Raw genomic sequence first — 6,000 nt, forward strand, 5'->3', positions numbered from 1 at the left:
TGAACCATGCTGACCATTCAGCACAGTTGCACTAATTCAGTTTACAAGAAATTTGGAGAGGTACATGGATAGGAAATGCATGGGACTGGCTTGGATGGGGCATCTTGGTCAGCATGGGCAAGTTGGGTTGAATGCCCTATTTCCATGCTGTATGATTGCATTAGAAGTGTATCCTTCTACACCTTACCTATTTAAGTGCATGTTTAAATGCCTCTTAAACATTTGCATAATATAGTAATTGCATATAACTGGATTTTAATTAGATTTTTACTGAAAAGGATTAACCATCTATATGCTGATATAACTATCAATTATGCAAGTTGTTTTTTAGTTTAGTTTGGAGATACTGTGCGGAAACAGGCCCATCGGCCCACCGGGTCCATGCCGACCAGCAATCCCCGCATATTAACACAATCCTACAAACACTAGGGACACTTTTTACATTTACCAAGCCAATTTACCTACATGCCTGTACATCTTTGGAGTTGGGAGGAAACCAAAGATCTCGGAGAAAACTCGCACGGTCACGGGGAGAACGTACAAACTCTACTCCCGTAGTCGGGATCGAACCTGGGTCTCCGGCACTGCAAGCGCTGAAAGGCAACAACTCTACCGCTGCGCCACTATGCCAATGCGCCACAATAGTTAGATGGCTCAAAATATCTGATTTTGATTCAATTAAATAATGAATCGGAGAGAACATCTATAATAACATTTCTCTTTTCTGCCTACATGAAAACACAAGGATGCTCTAATCCTGGACAAGTAATGAAAGGAAATTTTCTTATTCTGGTTTTCACTATGTAAAATGAGTACCCACAGAAAAACAAATTGCAATTTAATTAGTATGTTATTTTTAGTTCAGATAATTTGCATTTTAGTTCCTGCACATTAGAAAAAAGAAAATATTTACAGAAAGATTTTGAAGTCAAGATCATTCAATTATTTCCAGAGTTGATAAATCTAATGGCTTTTGACAGGGACTGTGAAAATCCACTCATTACTCTCGTTCAATTTATATCAACGTCTGGCCAAAAAGTTGCCAAATTTGACAAGATATCCCAAAACATGATTATATCTTACATCCACTTCTATTATTATTTTCTCCATCTTCAAAATAAAGCCCCTGCTCAGAGATTTGCAGAATTTATTCAGACTACCGGACCTGCAGTACAATGCATACAACATGCTATCTTTCAGATGATACGTAGAGCCGGAAGCTCAGCTGCCTACTGAAGATCCCACGAGACAATCAAAAGGTGTGCAGGGAAGCTCTCCCAGTGCCCCCAACAGTAAAAACCATTGAAATAAAATGGTCAAAAGTGTCCTAACAGGAAATGTCACCAGTCCAGTCCCTTCATAGCAAAAGGATTTGAGTATAAGAGCTTCATAGCAAAAGGATTTGAGTATAAGAGCAGGGAGGTTCTACTGCAGTTGTACATGGTCTTGGTGAGACCACACCTGGAGTATTGCGTACAGTTTTGTTCTCCTAATCTGAGGAAAGACATTCTTGCCATAGAGGGAGTACAGAGAAGGTTCACCAGACTGATTCCTGGGATGGCAGGACTTTCATATGAAGAAAGACTGGGTAGACTTGGCTTGTACACGCTAGAATTTAGAAGATTGAGGGGGGATCTTATAGAAACTTACAAAATTCTTAAGGGGTTGGACAGGCTAGATGCAGGAAGATTATTCCCGATGTTGGGGAAGTCCAGAACTTGGGGTCATAGTTTAAGGATAAGAGGGAAGTCTTTTAGGACCGAGATGAGAAAATCATTTTTTACACAGAGAGTGGTGAATCTGTGGAATTCTCTGCCACAGAAGGTAGTTGAGGCCAGTTCATTGGTTATATTTAAGAGGGAGTTAGATGTGGCCCTTGTGGCTAAAGGGATCAGGGGGTATGGAGAGAAGGCAGGGATGGGATACTGAGTTGGATGATCAGCCATGATCATATTGAATGGCGGTGCAGGCTCGAAGGGCCGAATGGCCTACTCCTGCACCTATTTTCTATGTTTCACAGTTACTCCAGCTCTGTGTTTTGTACATGATGCCAGCAACTGCATTCCTTGCACATCTATTGTAATTTATTTTCCTGGTGTTTGTGGGAGACTGCTATACACAAATTAGCGCTGCGTTTTCATGCATCACAACAATATGGACAATGGCTCCAAAGCGAGCACTACAGAAAATTGAGTGATTTAAGGTTGGAAATTGGGGAAGGTCAAGGCGCATTAAAAATGGATGAGAATTTTTAAATGGAGATGGTGCTGAACCAGGTGCCAATGTTCGTAACCAAATCCAAGCGTGTAGAATGTAGAAACGAAGAACAGCAATGCTGGTTCATACCAAAGATAAACTTAAAGTGCGGGAGTGACTCAGCGGATAAGGCAGCATCTCTGGAGGAAAAGGATAGGTGATGTTTCAGAATGAAGCAGCAGATTTTCAGAACATCAAGTTAAGAGAGCAGAACAAGATGCGCTTTAAACAATTATGAAGCAGAGGGATGGAGTGCCTTGGGAAAGAAGTTTGATGATTAGACATTTAGCTGGAGGAAAATAAAACAGATGATCAGTGTGAAAATTTGAGAACAGCAGGAGGGAGGAAGTCAGTGGCAAAGTAGCATAAGGGAGAACGGAAAATGTGAGTGTGGACACTAGAGATGTGTTCTTGGATGGGGCTGCCACAGGGCTACATGTGAATGAGAAATAGGATGGGTTAAGGGAATGATTTTGGGAAATGGTGTGGGAGAGAGGGAGGGAGGGAAGGAAGAAGTGGTAAAGAAAGAGAAGGAGGAACATCAGATATACTGTTCTTAGAGCAAATGACAAACTAATGCAGGCAAATCTCTGGGAATGCCAAACCAGGCATGGAATGCATATGTTGCCAGTGCTGGTGACAGATAGGAGATGGCATGTTCCACCACATCAAGGCTGCAGACAAGCAGAGAAAGGGTATTGTTACTGTCATAGTCACCAATGATGCCATCAATTCCATTGATAATATCGTTTCCAGTACTGTAGTAGGGGTAGAAACCCAAGGCCAAAGAGTTAGACATGACTTTCCAAGAAAAATGGACCAGGGTTGGCAGGGTACACAACAGGGCTTAAGAGATCAAAAAGTATAAAAACACAAAATGCTGGAGGAACCGTGGAACGCAACCGTGGAAGAAAATAGACAGACGATACTTTGGAGATAGAGGGGAACTGAGTATGGGTGATGAGTATGGGAATTTCCCTCCTGGGATAAATAGAGTTCTATTGCATCGTATCAAGTATGGGGAACTTGCACCTCGTCCAACCTCATCAACCGTATCCGTTGTTCTAGGTATAGACTCGTACATCGGGAGACCAAACATAGATTAGGCGATCGTTTCACCGAAACCTTCGCTTAGTCCATATGGGCCTACCCGATTTTCCGGTTGACAAACACCCCTTCCCACACTGACCTTTCTCTCCTGAGCCAATTGGAGAAACAGCACCTAATATTTTGCTTGGGCAGCATACAACCCAGCAGCATGAATATTGATTTCTCTAACTTCAAGTAACCCTTCTCCCGCACCCTAGTCGTTGTACTAGCTTCATTGTTGTCCTGGTGAGTTTCACTGTATGTAAAACTCGTTATCACCGAGCTTCCAGTTAACAACGGACCATTTCCTTTATCATCCTTACTTTTTTGTTTATCTTTCATTCATTTGGTCTATATTGCTCGACATAACCGTCTATATGTATAAGTGTGTATGTATGTATATATATATATATATATCTATATATATATATATATAAATAAAAGGGCTTAATTGTATGCATATCATAGTGCCATAGTAAGTGCACAACATAATTATTCGTGAGATGCACCATCAACGCCAAAATATGATTTTGTCACATGGGAATAACCTGCCAAGCATAATTTTAAAAAGCCTTCCTCTAGTCACACCATACAATACTGGAATAGGAATACTGGCTCTGTCATCACAGCTCATTGTAGGGTGAACGTAGAGACGATGCACAGCCTACATACACTCTCTTGACGTGTGTGTGTGTGTGTGGTGTGGGTGTGTGTGAGTGGTGTGGGTGTGTGTGGTGTGTGAGTGGTGTGGGTGTGTGTGAGTGGTGTGTGTGTGAGAGAGTGGTGTGTGTGTGTATGTGTGTGTGTGTGTGAGAGAGTGGTGTGTGTGTGTGTGTGTGTGTGTGTGAGAGAGAGAGAGTGGTGAGAGTGGTGTGTGTGGTGTGTGAGTGGTGTGTGTGTGTGTGAGAGAGAGTGTGGTGTGATCTGGATGAGGGAATTGAAGGCAATATCTCCAAGTTTGCGGATGACACTAAGCTGGGGGGCAGTGTTAGCTGTGAGGAGGATGCTAGGAGACTGCAAGGTGACTTGGATAGGCTGGGTGAGTGGGCAAATGCAGTATAATGTGGATAAATGTGAGGTTATCCATTTTGGTGGCAAAAACAGGAAAGCAGACTATTATCTAAATGGTGGCCGACTAGGAAAAGGGGAGATGCAGCGAGACCTGGGTGTCATGGTACACCAGTCATTGAAAGTAGGCATGCAGGTGCAGCAGGCAGTGAAGAAAGCGAATGGTATGTTAGCTTTCATAGCAAAAGGATTTGAGTATAGGAGCAGGGAGGTTCTACTGCAGTTGTACAGGGTCTTGGTGAGACCACACCTGGAGTATTACGTACAGTTTTGGTCTCCAAATCTGAGGAAGGACATTATTGCCATCGAGGGAGTGCAGAGAAGGTTCACCAGACTGATTCCTGGGATGTCAGGACTGTCTTATGAAGAAAGACTGGATAGACTTGGTTTATACTCTCTAGAATTTAGGAGATTGAGAGGGGATCTTATATAAACTTATAAAATTCTTAAGGGGTTGGACAGGCTAGATGCAGGAAGATTGCTCCCGATGTTGGGGAAGTCCAGGACAAGGGGTCACAGCTTAAGGATAAGGGGGAAATCCTTTAAAACCGAGATGAGAAGAACTTTTTTCACACAGAGAGTGGTGAATCTCTGGAACTCTCTGCCACAGAGGGTAGTCGAGGCCAGTTCATTGGCTATATTTAAGAGGGAGTTAGATGTGGCCCTTGTGGCTAAGGGGATCAGAGGGTATGGAGAGAAGGCAGGTACGGGATACTGAGTTGGATGATCAGCCATGATCATATTGAATGGCGGTGCAGGCTCGAAGGGCCGAATGGCCTACTCCTGCACCTAATTTCGATGTTTCTATGTGTGAGAGAGAGGCGTGTGTGTGTGTGTGTGTGTGTGTGTGTGTGTGTGTGTGTGTGTGTGTGTGTGTGTGTGTGTGTGTGTGTGTGTGTGTGTGTGTGTGCGTGTGTGTGTGTGTGTGTGTGCACGTTATCTGTATTTATCTCAGACACGGGCAGGTGGCTGGAGGGGCGGTCGCAGCGCCGGCGGCCGGTGCCACCTGCTGTCAGCCCCAGCTCCCCCTCCGGTCCCAGTCCCGGCCCCGGGCTCACCTGGAACCGCCGGCACGCGGCCTACCCTCGGCACCAACCGGGCAGCCAACGAGAGGCTCAAACCGGCTGCCTCCAGCGGCCGCCCCCCTCAACCCCCACCTGGGGGCTCGTCACCGTGGCCACGGGGCTCCGGCTGCGTCCAGCCCGCCTTCCGCGCCTTCGTCCCGTCCGTGCACCCTACTCCCCCCGAGGCCGCAGGCTGAGGCCGCGCCGCTTATTTCAGTCCATTCGCCGCCGACACACGGAGCCGAGCGACTGCCATCGATCCCGCTGCCGCCGCCGCTGCCGCCTCTTACTACGCGCGGCTCACACAAGCTTGCTGGATTGGCACCGCCCATCCCCCGGGTTCTGCGCACCAATTGGTCCGCGCCTCCAACCGACCCGCCCCCATTCCAGACATCCCGCCTTGTGTTTCGATCAGACGGACGTCGATCACGCGGCGTCACAGAGGGTGGGCGGGTCCAGCACCCATCAGGTTTGGTTGACACCGGCGTTACGGCTGGGCTGCGGGGTGCTTGGAAACCTCCAG

At 46.0% G+C, this 6,000-nt stretch overlaps 1 protein-coding gene across 1 annotated transcript in view; it reads right to left on the reverse strand.

The window, feature by feature from the left end:
* scai (suppressor of cancer cell invasion) overlaps positions 1 to 5,792 on the reverse strand; it is a 99,036-nt gene extending 93,244 nt beyond the window's left edge. The window contains exon 1 of the mRNA XM_033049103.1: positions 5,472 to 5,792. The gene's annotated coding sequence lies outside the window, so the exon portion shown is untranslated. The remainder of the gene's footprint in view (positions 1 to 5,471) is intronic.
* Between the last annotated feature and the right edge of the window lie 208 nt (positions 5,793 to 6,000).

This window comes from Amblyraja radiata, chromosome 32 (assembly GCF_010909765.2).
Source record: "Amblyraja radiata isolate CabotCenter1 chromosome 32, sAmbRad1.1.pri, whole genome shotgun sequence".
NCBI lineage: Eukaryota > Metazoa > Chordata > Chondrichthyes > Rajiformes > Rajidae > Amblyraja > Amblyraja radiata.